The following is a 17,054-nucleotide window of genomic DNA, read 5'->3' on the forward strand; positions in this document are numbered from 1 at the left end:
TTTATTAGTCTTCTATTTTTCCCTGGATCCTTGTGGCCCTTATGTTTTGCTCCACACTCAAATGAATTTTTCTCAAGTTAATTTTTAGGCTTATTTTTTTCCCCACCTGCTCTTACTCTTGTGTATATTTTGTGAAGCTTGTCCTAGTCATTAAAATGGCCAGATATGGTACTGCTGATTTTATTTTCAAATTCTCAGAAATGATATTATTTTGTCTGTAGTTTTGTGTCAGAATTTGAGCTACTCGAGGAAAGGCATTACTGTGAGAATTTATTGATCAGAAAATGGTCCCTTGAAGGAAAACTAGGTATAATATTAATTGAGGTTTTGTGTACAGTTCTTGAAAACTGGTGGATCTATGCAGATTTGAATGATTTGAAAACACAACACAAACTTCACTTTTTTTTCTTTAAAAACCAGAACTAATTAATTCCCTACAAGGACTGACTGCCCTTGACTAATAATTTTAAGCTCCTCAGAGCAAATAGATTTTGCCTCTAAATTGTATGGAAACTACAAAAATTTGAAACAGTAACTTTTTAGAGCAATTTGTTGACAGATGAATTAGATAATAAAAAAAGTGAGTATAGTCCTCCTCCTGTGGTATTGGGAAGTCACAGTCTTCTTGATGGTTGGGCCAATTGAATGCAAAGGCTACTTCTTTCTTCTTTTTGTTTTCTCTCTCTCTCTCTCTTTTTTTTTTGCAAAGCAACTGGGTTAATGACTTGCCCAAGATCACACAGCTAGGTAATTATTACGTGTTGAGATCAAATTTGAACTCAGGTCCTCCTGACTCTAGGGCTGGTGCTCTATCCACTTTGCCACCCAGCCACCCCTTCCTCTTTTAAAGAACTGTTGTCCTTAAAAACCTCGCAGTTTTCTTTTCTTTTTAAATTATTATTAAACAACAACCATATTCATTTTCATTTACCAAGGACAGAAAAAGAGAATTGGATATGAAATCACAAATCTTAATTAGGTACTTCTTTTTAAATATCTAATAAATTCGGGGGGGGGTTAATTCTAGAGCTATCCTATTTGTTTTTGTCTCCTTTCATCTCCTTTTGAACCTCCTGTTTTCCATTATTCAAATTCCATATTCCAAAAAAGGTTTGATGATGTTTTTTCTTTTTCTTTCTTATTTTGAGGGGACATGAGGAGGTTTATCACTATCCCTCCCCTATGCTTTTTCTTTACCATAAAAATGCTCTCTTGTAACAAATGGGCTGCTAAGTGGCACAGTAGATAGAATGCTGGCCTTGAGTAAGGAAGACTCACCTTCCTGAGTTCAAATTCAGTCTCTAATTCTGGGACTCTAAGGCAAGTCACTTAACCCTGTTTACTTCAGTTTCTTCATTGTAAAATGAGCTTGAGAAAGAAATGTCAAATCACTTTAGTGTCTCTTCTAAGAAAGATTCAGCCACAATTGAAAAATGACTAAACAATAACTTGTAAGAAATAAACAGAGTCTAGCAACCTAAATCCATATATTAACCCGGTCTGAAACAAGTCTCATTTCTTACTCATATGGGAAACATGCTTGATTTATCATTTGTCTTTTGGAGTCTTTGGTTACATTGTTGATCAATTTTTTAAAGTCTTCAAAGTGGCTGTCCTTTATTATAGTTGTTGTTGGAAAATTCTCCTGTAACACTGTACACATTAACAGCAACATTGTGTGATGGTCAAAAATGATGGACTTAGCTCCTCTCAGCAGTTCAGTGATTAAGGACAATTCTAAAAGACTTGTGCTACCATCTACATCCAGAGAAAAACCGTGGAGTCTGAATGTAGACCAAAACCATATAATCCTCACTTTTTAAAGCTTGTTTTTTTCCTTTCACGTGTGTCCCCCCCCCTTTAGTTCTGATTCTTCTTTTACAACATGACTAATATGGAAATAGTTTAATGTGATTATAGATGCATAACCTATATCAGATAGGTCACTGTCATAGGGAGGAAGGAGGAAAATAGAAAAATGTAGAACTCAAAATCTTCAAAAAGATGAATGTTGAAAACTATCTTTGATAATTGCAAAAATAAAATAACATTTATTGAAGAAAAAATAAATTTAAAAAAATTTGTAAAAGAAAAGTTCTTGTTCTCTTTGTTTTGTATTAATTCATATTAATCTTCTGAATCCTACCTTTTCATTATTTCTTATGATTCAAATGAAGGACTAAAAGCTGTAGTCTGATAATGCACATGCCTTTTATTTAGTGTCATTGATGCTCTTTCAGAACAAAAGATGAAGATCAATAATGGAAACTTTTGTTTAAGGCCCAGCTTAACTCAACTCAAAGAGGTTATTGATAGAAAGTTGGCTGCCTGGGGGCAGCTAGGTGGCACAGTGGATAGAGCACCGGCTCTAGAGTCAGGAGTACCTGAGTTCAAATCAGATACTTAATTACCTAGCTGTGTGGCCTTGGGCAAGCCACTTAACCCCATTTGCCTTGCAAAAAAAAAACAAAAACAAAAACCCTGAAAAAAAAAAAGGAAAGTCGGCTGCCTGGTGATCATTTTTATTATTGGCAATCATTTAAAAGACTATATGCTAAAGTAGATTGAAACTCTGGGGAGGACACAAACAAAGAAGATCCTTGATGCATTGATGGAAAACAATGACAGATTTCTGTGACTTCATGTCTAAACTCATGCTTATTCTTGAATTTATCTTGTCTTCCTTGGATGTTCCTATGGAAAAGGGGAGCTCTTCAACATTCCTTTGAATCTCTTGTAGAGCTTTCCACTTCAATCGAAAAAAACATATATTAAGTGCCTACATATGTGCAAGGTACTATGTTAGGCATGGAGAAGCAAAATAAAAAATAGTCTCCACAACAAGTTTTGATGCAGTTTAAAATATTTTATTTTTTCCAATTACATGTAAAGATAGTTTTCAACATACATTTTTGCAAGGTGTTGAGTTCCATATTTTTCTCCTATTCTCCCTTCCCTTCCCCCTCTCCAAGACAGCAAGCAATCTGATTTGGTTATTCATGTACAATTATGTTATACATATTTCCATATTAGATGTGTTATAAAAGAAGTTAGAACAAAATGAAAAAATCATGAGGCAAGGAAAAGCAAAAAAGTGAAAATAATATGCTTCAATCTGCATTCAGACTCCATAGTTCTTTCTCTGGATATGGATGGCATTTTCCATCATACATCTTTTGGAATTGTCATGGATTATTGTATTGCTGGGAAGAATTAAATCTATCACAGTTGATCAAGGGAGTTTACATTTGACTGGGATGGAAAGAGGATAAAACACATAGTCAGATATAGGTAACTATTTGAGGAAGAAGAGAGCACTGAAAACTTGTAAGAAATGTTGGCTCTGTAAAGGAGTCTTATGGCCAGTGGGAGACGAGCTGAACTTTGAAGCAAGTCTGAGATTCTAAGGATAGAAGGGAGTGTATTCAGGACATCTGGATTAGCCTGGGAAAAAGTATGGAGAAAAGAGATGGAATGATGAATCTGGGGAAGGTAAGACTGGATAACTTGAATATGAAATGTGGTGAAGGGAAATTATGGGGAAAAATCCTAAAGAGGTGGACGAGTCATATAGAGCATTAAATGCTCCTTTAAAAGATTTTAAATAACTGCATTTTATCTTGAAAGAAATAGGGAGTCACCAAAGCATCTCATATGGGTGTGGCAGTATTAGTTTTCTGTTCTGGGAAGTATTTTATTCTACAGTGTCTGATTCTTTGTGACCTCCATTTGGGGTTTTCTTGGTAAAGATACTGGAGAGGTTTGCTATTTCCTTCTCCAGCTCATTTTACAAAGAAACTGAGGCAAACAGGGTGAAGTGACTACTGCAGTGTCACACAGCTGGTAAGTGTCTGAGATCAAATTAGAATTCAGGGCTTCTTGACTTTAAGTCTGGCACTCATCCACTGTGCCACTTGTTGCCTTGGGATGTACATGTCTTGATTTTGTACATATTTAGCAGGGGTTTTATTTTTCTTTAGTTCTCTTTTTTTGGGAGAGGTTGGAGTGGAAGATATATACACACATATATACAAACATATATGTATAGAAATATCATATATTACATATTTGATTTTCTTTATAGAAGAAATATGAACTGTGCATATAGAAATATGCCCCATAACTTTCATGAAAGAAGTTCAGAAATTTTCTTTTTTGTGGGTTAGGTTTGGGTGTAACAGTTCTAGAACTATAGATGGATGGAGTGATTGCCTGGGCAAGTCTTGTGATTTGTGTGGGATTATCAAAAGGCACAGTTAGGTGGCTAGATGGATAGAACGCTGACTCTGAAGTCAGAAAGACTGAGTTCATATCTAGTCTCAGCAAATCCTCAAACCATGCCTCTTTATGTCCTACCCAAGGGAACTTACTGAGGATATTTCTGAGTCCACTGGGCTAGAGAAAAATTACCTTGCTAAATTTTGTTGAAGTATTTAGGGTTTAAACTTAGATTTCAGTGTAGGCTTAGAAGAGATACTTAACTTTTTTCAAAGTCATCCATTTTATTCTAGTATCTGAGGCACTATTCTATCTAAAGTACTTCTAAGGCATTAACATTCCACTCTCAATTTCACTCTTTTCCTTTGATTGGATGATAATTTGGTCATAATACCCATTGACCAATCTCAGTGGGTCTCTTTTAGGAAACTTTGCTTGAAATTGCAGTTAAATCCCTCATCCCCCCCTTTAAATGTGTTTAGTCTTGCCCTTTCCTTGAATCACTTACATGTTTAAAAACCTGACTTTTACAATGTCCCTGTTATTCAGTTTCTCCACACTATTTAAATAATGCTCATTTCTTTGAGTTTTTCTTGTAGGCCTTATTTGCCAGTCATTTGAATCTTCTGGTATTTTCTTTATAATCAGGGAACTCACAAGAAGACAATGCAGCATCTAGTAACCTGACTTCACGATTGTCATATTTTGCCCTCCCATTGATTCATTTCAATCTATACTTGAACCCAGATCTTCACTGTTTTATTCTTGTTTCAGTTAGTTTTCCAGCATGACTCCTTTGTCCTTCTACAGCATTTGCTTTCTCTCATGCTAAGTGTTCACATTTCAGCTTACTGACATTCATTCTTTTTGTCTCCAACCACTTCTTGAACTTGACAAAGTGACCTTTAATTCTTATCCTGCTACCTTTTCTAGACTGATATTATCTGCAAATTCAATAAACATTAAGGTTTATAGATAAAACTTTTAAACACCAGATCCAAGGCTAATTCATGTCCCTTGCATTCCTGTTATCATTCTTGCCATAACCATTGATTGTCTTCTTCCTATGCATAAAGTCCTGTGACACGCAGGTAAGATAAAAAGATATCTTGGGGAAAGGGAGAGTAAGGAGTCAAGGTTATGAACTAAAAAGATGGTGGTGCACTTGACTTAAATATTGAAGTTTAATGGTAGGGTAGGTTTTGAGGAGTTTGATTTTAAAGATTTGGGGTTTGAGATGTCTGTGTAACATAAGATATCCAGTTTGTTGTTGTTGTCTTTATTCATCATTAATAGTGTCTGACTCTTTATGATCTCTTTGGGGGTTTTCTTAGAAAAGATATTGGAATGGTTTTCCATTTCCTCTTCAGCTCATTTTACAAATGAGGAAACTGAGGTAAACAGGGATAAGTGACTAGCACAGGGTCACACAGCCAGAAAGAGTCTGATGCTTATGTTCCTGACTCCAGAAAGACTTTATCCATGCCACTTAGCTGCCCAATAGACAATTGATAATGTAAGGCAGGAGCTGGCGAGGGACTGGAGTTAAAGATGTCTTTCTCTCATCTGACTATATCCATAGCCATATCTATACTCAAGATATCTATAAATCCACATCTATACCTCTATCTCTATCTATACTTCTATGTCTATGAATCATCTTAATAGAGATGATAATAATATCCATGAGATCTGATGATGCCACTAAATGAAGAGAGAAAAAAGAAATTATGTGTGAAAAATGCATATTACATATGGTTGCTTTTTGGTATAAAACAGGCTTACTTTCCTCTAGTTTAATCCCAAATCTCCATTTAATACTATCACTTTTCCATTTTTTGAGACAAGTATTCTTGAGTAGCAACCTGTTATAGTGAGAAGAAATGTTGGAATCAGGAAAGATTTGAGTTTGAGTTCTAGCTTTAACACTCTGGACTTGTGTGATCATGGCCAAGTCTCTTTACCTTTCTGAGCTTCACTTTCACTATCTGTAAAATGTAAATAATACATGTTTACTTCCCTCTAAAGGTTATTATGAGGGAAAAATTGAGATGACGTAGGTAAAATGTTTCATAAACCTTAAAACACTATATAGAATGTCAGCTGCTGTTACTACTACTATTCCTGCTTTTATATTTCAAAGCAGGAAACAGGCTAGCTGGGTATGTTCTGAAGTAGGAAGGGAGAAGGCTCCTCTGTAATGCATTTCCAGAAGTAGTCTCACAAACCTCTTTGTAGGTTGGTATGAGTAAGGCATATTGCTCATTCTTGTAAGAACTGGATTCACATTTGCCAATCCTTCTAATATCCTATGAGTTATAGAAATCACCATTTCTTCCCAAGGAGTTGTTTGTTGCAGGTAACAAAGCCCTCTGAAAGCACAAAATTCAACTTTAAATTACTTAGGAAAGCCAACACCCTTTCATAACTCAGAACAATGAAAGGAAAATTAGGAATCTTGAATTTTCCTCTTGCTATGACCAATCATGTTTTTCACTCTCAGACTGAATTTCCCTAAACTGAAAGATATAGATATTCTCCTTCTCCTTCCTCTTCTGAATGTAGTAATAAAGGAAAATATATTTTTAATTTCTTTGCATATGTCTCAGGTCCTGGAACACAGCAGGTCCTTAATATAATGTCCACTAACTGATGGACTTTTTGTAAAATAATCTGAGCTCTTTGGGATGCTTGGAAGTACTAGTGCTGCAAGAATTGAATGTGAAAGCTCTACCTTAAGGGAAAAAAAGTTTATTTATTTATTTTTTGCAATGCCTTAGACAGCTAAAAAAATATCCTCCATTTGCCCCCCAACAACAGCCTTCTGTATTTCCTGTTTCCCTTCCTGGTTTCCTGAGAGTGGAGCCAGATGAAGTATCAGGAAGTGTGGCTGTTCCTATAGTATAATCCCCCTCCCCACCCCATGCATCAGTGAAATTCAGCCCAACTAGATTAAGTACCTATCATTCAGCACTCAGCAGCACAGTTTAGATGAGACACTAACCTTATCTTTAATGAACTTTGCATCCCAATAGGTATCATATCATTTAAATGTGGGGAAGGTTTTTCAGAGATACCAACCAGGATTTCTCTGAATGTCTTTTTTTCCAAAATGCTTAGCCAAATAGAAACCTCAGACAGGATCTTCAATAATAATGTTCTTTCCCTTCAAATAAGTTTATTTCATTAATACTTTACAAATTGATTGCCATTATCTAATAGTCTGGTTCAGAACTTGACTTTCTCAAACTGATCCAATAATGGTTTCTTTTGCCTTTCTAGAATGATTGTCTATCTCTCTTGAATTTGCTATCTGACAAGAATACAGAATTCAGAATTGTGAATTCTTCCCCTCCCCCTCCCAAAATAACAGTAAGTTCTTGCTATCTTAGAACAGCCTTTTAATAACCAAAAAAGGCAATAAGTTATTTATTTAGAACATTGGATTTAATGTTGATGTTAAGAAGTTCCTTTGTAGGAGGGAGTAAAAGAGATCAATGGAAATATTTCATTCCCAGGAAATATTGCTATAAATTTGTTGCTTTCTAAAGACTGGAGTAAAGGAAAACACTTTTACATGTGAAAAGCAATATTGCCAGAAGCAGCCAGGCACAATGTTTGGACATTTGCACATGGTCATGTTTATGGATATTTCCTAGAATTATGTTGAACATGAATGTGACAACTTGTTTAACACCTGAAAAGTTTACTAGTCAGAAAACAACTTCAATTCTGGAATATGGCTTCTTAATCATTTTTTGTTATAAATCCCTTTGGTAGTCTGGGGAAGCCCATGGAACCCTCCTCAGAATTTTTTAAAAAATTCTTAATAGAAGGAAATACTGCAATTGACTTAGATATTAGTGAAAATAAAGATAAATTTTCCCCCATTCAAGTTCACAGAACCCCTGAAATCTATCCATGAATTTCCTTGGAGATCTGTGGATGCTGATTAAGAACTCCTGTGCTAATTGTAGTAAGCCATCCCCAATTTTTGCTATTGTTCACACATGTTGAACTCTTCATTACCCCATTTAGGGTTTTCTTGGCAAAGTTACTGGAGTAGTTTGGCATTGTTTTTCTACAACTTATTTTACAAATGAGGAAATTGAGGCAAACAGGGTTAAATGACTAACCAAGGGACTCACAGTTAGGAAGAATCTGAGACTGGATTTGAACTCAGGAAATGAGTCTTCTTGACTCCAGGCCTGGCACTTTACCCATTGTACTGCATAGCTGCCAAATAGTTCCCTAGGTGGTTTCAATTCAACAGACAGTTAAATGATTAATCTTGACTGTAGTGCAATTCTGTGTTAGACTCCAAAGGAGAATTAAAGGTAAATAGCACCTTTCCTTACCTGGAATTTACAATCTAGGAGGAGATAATATGGGTACATAAATAATTGTGATATAAATTAAGGTATAAGTGCATAATAGATGGACAAAGAAAGTGCTGTGAGAGCTGTGAGGAGAAAAAGGATCTTAGTTTAAAGAATTAGGAAAGGAGAAACATTTAATCCTTATTGAAGGATAGATGATTTTTCCAAAGATTGAGTTAGGGGAGACTTTTGAAGACACAGAGGATGGACAGAACAAAGGCAAAGAGTTGAGAGAGGGCATTATATTTTTTAGCTTGAAGCAAAGTTATGTGGAAACTATTAAGGAAAGATAATGGCAATTTATAAAGCACTCACATTCCCAGATTAAGGAGTTTGAATTTTTGTCAGTAGGCAATGGGGAGCATTGAAGACTTTTGATTTGATCTGTACTTAATGAATTGATTGGAGGTAGAGAATGGGGTTGGGTTTTTTTAAATAGAAAAAAGAAACTATAAAACTAGGGGTAGTGACAGTCACTGTCATTGTTCAGAAAAGGGAATAACTATCTTGGAATAGAAAACTTGGACAAGACTTCTAGAAGAGGTGAGATTTGAGTTTGGCTTTGAAGGAAAGCTAGGGTTTGGTTTGGCAGAAGGGTGCTGGGAAGGATGTTCTAGATGGTAGAGAAAGGTTTATGCAGAGATTCATGAGAACAGACATATCTTGTTGCAGGACATTACTAAAGAAGAACTTTTATGTTGGGATTTGTGGGTAATATTGGAGAGTTTGAAGCCAGATTATGAAGGATCTCAAAAACCAAGAGGGAGACTTTGGGGAATTTAATATACAATGGGGAGTGTTTGTAGGTTTTTCTTTTAAACTGTGTAAACATGGTGGAAAGCAGTAGTTCATTCCAATGAAGATTTCTTAAGAGCTCATAAGATGTAGAATACTTAAGAAACAGCAAGTAGATAGAAGGTCAGGTCTAGAGCTGGAAAAATATGAGTTCAAATCCTGATTTAGACACTAATCTTGTGACCCCAGACAATTCACTTTGCCTTTATTTGCTTCAATTTTTTCATCTGTAAAATGGGAATAACAGCATCTACCTCCCAAAGTTGTCATGAGGATGAGATAATATTTGTAAAGTGTTGTTAATAGTGTGCCTAGTCTATAGTGGCTACTTAATAAGTGTTTATTCCCTTCCCTCTTAGGAACTTGGGGCTGGGAGGAACAAAATTTAGAATGTGCTTAAGACTGATGGCTTTGATTGCAGCTGCTTAAACCACTATTTGCAGCCACTGCCACTGTCTAATGGCCTTAGGAATGTAATGGAAATAACTGACTTTATTGAATTTATCAATCATCCTTTATAAATGATTTCTTGGTGAGTTTTCATGGAGCTTGTGATTTGGATGATGGTTAAGAATTTCTCTAGGAGTTATATTTTAAGAATTTGAAAAGCCTCAGGTATAACATTACAAAAATATTTTTGAAAACAGGAAAATTTTGTCACGTTTTCAATTTCAATTTCAAATCTAGCCTTTAAATCTATATGTATTTTAATGTTGTTTTATTCACTTAGGTTCAATAGATTAATAGATTTGGGACCCGGAGGGTTTTTCATTGTCATCTAGTCTAATCCTCATCTCACAGGTGGGAAATTGAGACCTGGAGTGACTAAATAATTTATCCAAGGTCATTTAGTTAGTAAGCAGCAGAGCTTGATTTGAACTCAGGGCCTTGGCTGACAAATGTATCTCATGGTATCTTGATCCATGTGCTTTGATTGAATATGCTTCTTCATAATGTCAGTGATGTGCCAAAGAAATGCTTCAGGACATATGGCGATCTGAGGAGGGACTAGCAGTGTAGTCTGAGGTGGTCAGGACAGAATTTCAGTGAAAGTGACATTTGACTTGGGATCCAATTCCAGTAAGGGTGGACTAGGGAGGAAGCTGGTGTAAAGTGAATACTATGGACAGAAATGCTGAGGCCTGGATATTGCCTGGTGTCTTTGGAGGAGTCTGAGTAGATCAATCTTTCTGGAATGGAGGTTTTGTGAGAAGAGTGGGAATGAGCTTTAAGACAAGTTGGATTGGCTCTACAATAGCAGAATAAGGAGCTTAGGCAGTGGGCTGCCACTGAAGGCATCCGAATAGAAAAATCTCAGGATAAGGAGAGCATGAACAACATTGACTATTAGGAAGATTAATATAATTGTGTAGGAGTGGCAAGATTGGAAAAAAAAGGAGAAACCAGTTCACACTGGTATGACTTAGGGTAAGAACAGAACTGGGAAAAAGGAATTTAATCAGCTGTCCTTAGATGAGAGGTTAGAAGCCTATGACCTAGGGCAAGTTAATGACTGTCTCTGTGTCAGGCATCTTTTCACAAAGGGACAAATCACTCTGGCCTGCCTACTTTATGGGGCCGTTGTGAAGATTAGTTTATTAAAATCGTTGGAAATTATTTTGCTTCATAATAACTTCTGTGTTTCAGTTTCATGACATGATTAATTCGGCTCCTTACTGCCAAACTTGGTCTCTTCCCAGCTTCCAACCACCACATAATTTATCTGGAGTGAAAAGACCGTCTGTGTATAGCCTGATGGTCCTGGTAATCGGAACCTTTCTTTGCTTTGTTAGGTGAAAGATTTCAGTTCTAGATTGTGAGTTCATCTTGTCTTTGGCATCCACCAATGTGGTAGAATTTAGGCTAAGTAAAAAGAAGCTTGAATATTGAGGTAAAAACAAATTGGGCACGGGAAACTCTTTATGTGGATTGTGAAAGGAATCTGTACACTAGCCTATTCACTTAAATGTTAATTGTGACCATTTCAGTGAAGCTTGAAGAGCATTAAAAAACGGAGAGAAAAACGTCCTCAACAAAGCTCTTTTCATGATTCCTTCTTACAATGGGCTCGATTCTATGGTCCTCACTTAGACAGAGCTCCATGTTTACTCCCTGGGGCTCTATATCTACGATGTTACCAGTCTGAGGAACAATAGAGAGATTTGCCAAAATAGGGCCTGCAGAACTAGCTCATATAACTAATCTCAAGCTGTTTCCAATGCTTCCTTTGTCTTTCCTGATCTCAGCACACGCACACCTACACATGCACACACATGTGTGTGCATGTGTATGTGTAGGTGTGTGTGTGTATGCAATCATGTTTGCTGACCAAATAAGAGAAAAAAATGAACGTTTTTTTGAAAAGATTAAAATATATTTTATACTATCTTAGGATCTTGAGGGAAAATATTTTATGGCTCATAATAATTGCAAAATGTCGGGGAAAATACCAATAACTAAGTTTCAGGTGTCCATTATTAAACTTGATCATTAGACCTAACTTTTATTTGCTTCTTGGAAGAGATAAAGATTTTTATAACAAGGTAAAGGGAAAGAGAATCTATCATCTTTGCTTTATGGGACATTTCTTTTCTTCATTCAGGAAATATATGGCTTTTGACTTTCCAATAGAATGCATGCTCCTTAATACTAGGGACTAATTGTGCTTTTCTTTGTAATCCAGTCCCAAGTATCAAACTTCTTGCATATTTGTTTTTGTTGGTCAGTTGTTTTTCAGTTGTGTCCTTCTGTCTGTGATCCCATTTGAGGTTTTCTTGGCAGAGATACTGAATTGCTTTGTCATTTCTTTCTCTAGCTGTTTTTTAACTAATGAGAAAACTGAGGCCAAGCTCACAGAGCTAGCAGACATCTGAAGTCAGAATTGTACTCAAGAAGAGTCTTTCTTACTCCAGGCCAGTATTCTATCTATGGTGCCACCTAACTGCCCTAACAATAATACTAGGTAGTTGCCCCTCCTTACACATAGCCAATTAAAGGTTTTTCTGAGTTGAATACTTAATAAGGGCTGAATTCTTGAGTGTGTCATTCAAGGCTTCTCATAAACTGGAACTTTTACTTTTCAGTTTTACTTGCTGTTCTAGCCAAATCTTGATTTTTACCACTTAGCATGAAAAAAATTATTTAATCATTCTGACTTATCTGTCAAATGAGGATAATGGTACTACTGTTATCTGATCCAAGGAAGGATTTTGGGAGGGAAGCACTTGTAGTCTGTATGACTAAGGTGAGATATTTTGTAGTGAAAAGACTGAGACTTGGAGTGACAGGATCATCTCTTTTGTCTCAGTTTCCTCATCTGTAAAATGAGGGATTTGGACATCATCATCATTATCAGTAGCTAGGTAACATTTATATAATGCTCATTTGTTCCTCACAACAACCTTGGGAAGTAGGGTTTTTTTTTTTTGCAGCTGAGGAAACTGAGGCAAACAGAATTTAAGTAATTTGCCTAGAGGCACACAGCTGGATAGTATTTGAGGCAGATTTGAATTAATTTCTTCCAGGCTCTGAAACCAGTATAGTTACTTCCAAATAAAAAAGACTTTTATATTTATGATCATAAGATCACTCTCGTTCTGTACTAATCTTAGACTTTTTTGTATCTTTACTCATGTTGTTTCTTAAATTTGGCCTGCCCTCTTCCCCTTCTGCATTTTGAAATGTATTTTAAAGCCCAGCTCAAATGCCTCTATGAAGCCTTCTCTGGTTACCCAGGTAGTAATTTTACATATTTTACACATATTATTCCACTGGATGCTCATAGTCCTGTGGTGAAGGTTCTATAAGTAATTCAATCTTAGGGAATATAATATACTTATAGTACCTACAATACAGGACTATGAAGATCCAGTGAAATAATATGTGTAAAATGCTTTAAGAACCTTTAAATACTATATAAATGTCAGCTATTTTTTCTTTTTGTTTTGAATATGCTTTTATTACTTCTTTTTTTTTTTTTTAGGTTTTTGCAAGGCAAATGGGGTTAAGTGACTTGCCCAAGTCTAAACAGCTAGGGAATTATCAAATGTCTGAGACTGGATTTGAACCCAGGTACTCCTAACTCCAGGGCCGGTGCTTTATCCACTACACCACCTAGCCGCCCCTTAGCTATTATTTTTAATTTATTACTACTAATTAACTATTAATAATAAGCTCTATGAAATCAAGAGCTCTAGCTCAACTTTTTTTTCATTTCAAGTACCCACATAGTGATTTGCATAGAGTAGGTACATAATTTATGATAATAATGAAGATAACAACCATCATTTGCATAGTACTTAAAGATTTGTCCAACACTTCACATATGTCATCTGATTTGATCCTTCCCAAACCCTTGGAGGTGGATGCTGTTATTATTACCATTTTACAGATGAATGAACTGAGACAAACAGAAGTTAAATGACTTATACAGAGTCACACAGTTAGTAAGTGAGGCAGGATTTGAACTCAGGTTTTCTTGCTTCCAAATCTAGTACCCTATTCCCTGTACCACATACTTGCCTATGATTGTTAATTATTTAATTAACAAGTTTCTAAGTAGAGATGTATATCATTTATCTACAGGCATGAGATAAAGATGAATAGGTAGAGATTCTTAATTCCCTTGGGCCCTGAGGGACTGAGAGAATTTTGGTGCCTTATAATTTTAATGAGATTTATAAGTAGTTCTAAAAGGGTGCAGGACAAAGTTGCATTGTGTTTTCACTTGACCTCATAGTGTTTTATGAGCATTAGTTCATTAATACTTACAGCAGGCTTGTGTGTAGGCAGTGGAAAATAGCCCCCCCCTTCCCACTTAAAAACTCAGACATAGAAAGAAGAGACTAGTCTGTTGACAGGCTACCAGTGATCCAACTTGGACTTCCTAACTCCAGTCTAGTCTCCTTTATCCTCCGGGAAGTTATGGTTCTTCTTGACTTTCAAAAAAACTCAAATTAATTTTCCTTTAAAAAATCATAATTCTCAGGCAAGAAAACAAGGCACCTCACTCACTTTGTCAAATTCTAACTGAAGTCATTAACTTTAGATGGAGACTCTTTCTGGAGACCATGACCATATCATGTGGCTTCTTTTCTTTGTGCTGCTGACCTATAGTTTCACTGTCGGGGCCAGAGGGTGAGCATATATTTTTGTTTTAAAAGTTAATTTTTTGGATGTACCCATTTCTCTTCTAAGCTGCTAGGAATGGTTTCAAGTTTGTTCCAGAAGCAATTGATGTTTTCAGCTGATGTTTTCAGCATTTGTCATAGAAGGGAGAATGTGAAATCCCTTTCCTAGGTTTCAGGACTCAGATGCTATGGCACTGTCTTTGGAATCAGACAATGTGGATTGAAATCCACCTGCTGCCACTTACTACCTGCTGCATTAGTCATGCCAGAGTTTTCTGATCTATAAAATGAGATGGTTGACCCCCATGAGTTCTAAAATCCCTATCAGCTCTGGACTTAATGCTACTATGATCCTAAGGACAGGACCAATTTCGTCTATCCCTTCCACATAGTGACTTAACCCATCACCATGATTGATGTGAGTTGGCAAAAGAAATTAAATGGGAAATTTTGGGGAGTTTTATGGAAACTGTAGATGATCCATGAAGGCCAGTAGATGACACAGAAAAGGCTTAGAAATTCAGGAATGCACAAAATATCTTTATAGTGTCATATAATAGCAATCCAAATTTTACAATAAAAGAAAAAGAAAAAAATGAGACTTCTCTGGTACAAAGGAACAACCAAAAAGTTTCATATGGATTTTCTAGATCATGGGGGTGCTGCCACTGAAATGTGGAAGGGACACAAGTATAGAGTTAAACAAAGAGCAATTACTCAGGAAATATTACTGACTGACAATCCAATAGTGTACAATGTGTTTACCTTGCCTTCCCTCCCTTTCTTGATGAAGGACAGTTATGCCTGAACCTGCTCCCATAATTCAGTTCATGAATTTGACTTCCTTATTTAATGACTTTGAATATATTGGTATTTATTCACTTTGTATGTAAAGTGTATACACTCATAGATGTACTTGTCACCTCTCCCATTAGAATATAAGCTCATTTTTTTTTTTTGCAAGGCAATAGGGTTAGGTGATTTGCCCAAGGTCATACAGCCAGGTAATTATTAAGTGTCTGAGGCTGGATTTGAACTTGGGTCCTCCTGAATCCAGGGCAGGTGTTCTATCCACTTCGTTACCTACCTTCCCCTGAGTAAGCTCATTTTGAGAAAGAATTATTTCATTCATATCCCCAGGTCTAGCCTGGCACATAAGCTTAATAAATATTTGTTGACTGCTTATGGTCTTGGATGATGCAAAAATAATATGTGGAAAAAACCCTACCATAAAGGAGTTTATAGTCTAGCTGGGGAGACAAGACAATGAAACACAGAAAAATACAAGACAAGATGAACAGAATACTGGGTTATATGGTCAAGACTGTTGAAGGAATGTTTCAGGAGAGAAAAGATTGGTCAGAGTGAGCTGACATGGACAGGATTTGGAGTGAGAGAGGCAATAGGACAGGCAGCTTCCTGATCAAAGGTATAGTAGTAGTAATAGTAGTAGTAGTAGTAGTAGTAGTAGTAGTAGTAGTAGTAGTAGTAGTAGTAGTAGTAGGAACAAGGATCACAAGGGTTGGAGAGAGTGTGGAGAACAGTCTTACTGTATTGAAGGGCTCATGATAGGGAATAGAAGGAGTTAAAGAAGGCTAGTTTGTGTTGAATACCGAATGCCCATGGGAGGAGTTTGGTTTTGGGAACCAGTGAAGATTTTTGAGAAGGGTAATGACACTAAGAAAATAAATGTTTTAGGAAGACTGGTTTGGCACTTCTTGTGTAGCTTACAAAATGTGATACAACTTGATCTCTTACTAGTAGGGTCTACTAATCATAGTATGTGTGTATATCTGTTTTTTTTCTGTTGTGTGTGAGTGTGTAATTGGTTTCCTTTACAATCCCATGTATTTTATTTTACACATTTAAAAGCATTATTCTGAGAAGACAACCATAGGCTTCACCAGATTGCATGAGACAAAACCTGGCTCTAGAGTTTGCAAGATTTTACAAAGCTACACAAAGAAAAAAATAATGGGTTTAATATCCATCAAAAATTTTACTACAGTGACTTGCGGTCATAAATTAGAGAAGAGAGAAAATTCTTGAGGAAGATGTGGAAAATAGCTGGTTGTGTGTTGAAAGAAGTCTAAATGAAAAAATGAAATTTAGATTAAATGCAAAACAACTTGGGTACTTTAAAAGAATTTTTAAATTTTTAATTTTTGGAATTAATACTTAGAAACAAGCATTTCTATAATGGAATATAATAAAAAATGATTATACATGAAACTACAAATTTACTATGCCCAATTTACTATTCCTTTGGAATACACAATAGAATTATCATTTCTTTCTTCCCCTCTTTTATCTTCTTGCCCCCTTCACTCTAGAGATACCTACCATTAGACACAAATAGGTATAGGTACATAAAATTATTCTATACATGCTTTTATTTATCATTTTTTTTCTCTGAATGCAGATAACAGTTAATTTGGGTATTTATAGTAGATAAAACAACTTATTTGTTCCAAGTCATTCTTAGGTTTTTTTTTTTTTAGGTTTTTTTGTAAGGCAATAGGATTAAGTGGCT

At 35.9% G+C, this 17,054-nt stretch overlaps 1 protein-coding gene across 8 annotated transcripts in view; it reads left to right on the forward strand.

Moving 5' to 3' along the window:
• Positions 1 to 17,054, forward strand: part of ARHGEF28 (Rho guanine nucleotide exchange factor 28) — a 378,068-nt gene that overhangs the window by 17,780 nt on the left and 343,234 nt on the right. For 2 of the 8 annotated variants that reach the window (XM_074208043.1, XM_074208044.1), the window contains exon 3: positions 14,440 to 14,528. The exons of the other annotated variants lie outside the window; for them this stretch is intronic. The gene's annotated coding sequence lies outside the window, so the exon portion shown is untranslated. The remainder of the gene's footprint in view (positions 1 to 14,439; positions 14,529 to 17,054) is intronic. 8 annotated transcript variants of the gene reach the window in all.

The sequence above is a fragment of the Macrotis lagotis genome, chromosome X (assembly GCF_037893015.1).
Source record: "Macrotis lagotis isolate mMagLag1 chromosome X, bilby.v1.9.chrom.fasta, whole genome shotgun sequence".
Taxonomy (NCBI): Eukaryota; Metazoa; Chordata; class Mammalia; order Peramelemorphia; family Peramelidae; genus Macrotis; species Macrotis lagotis.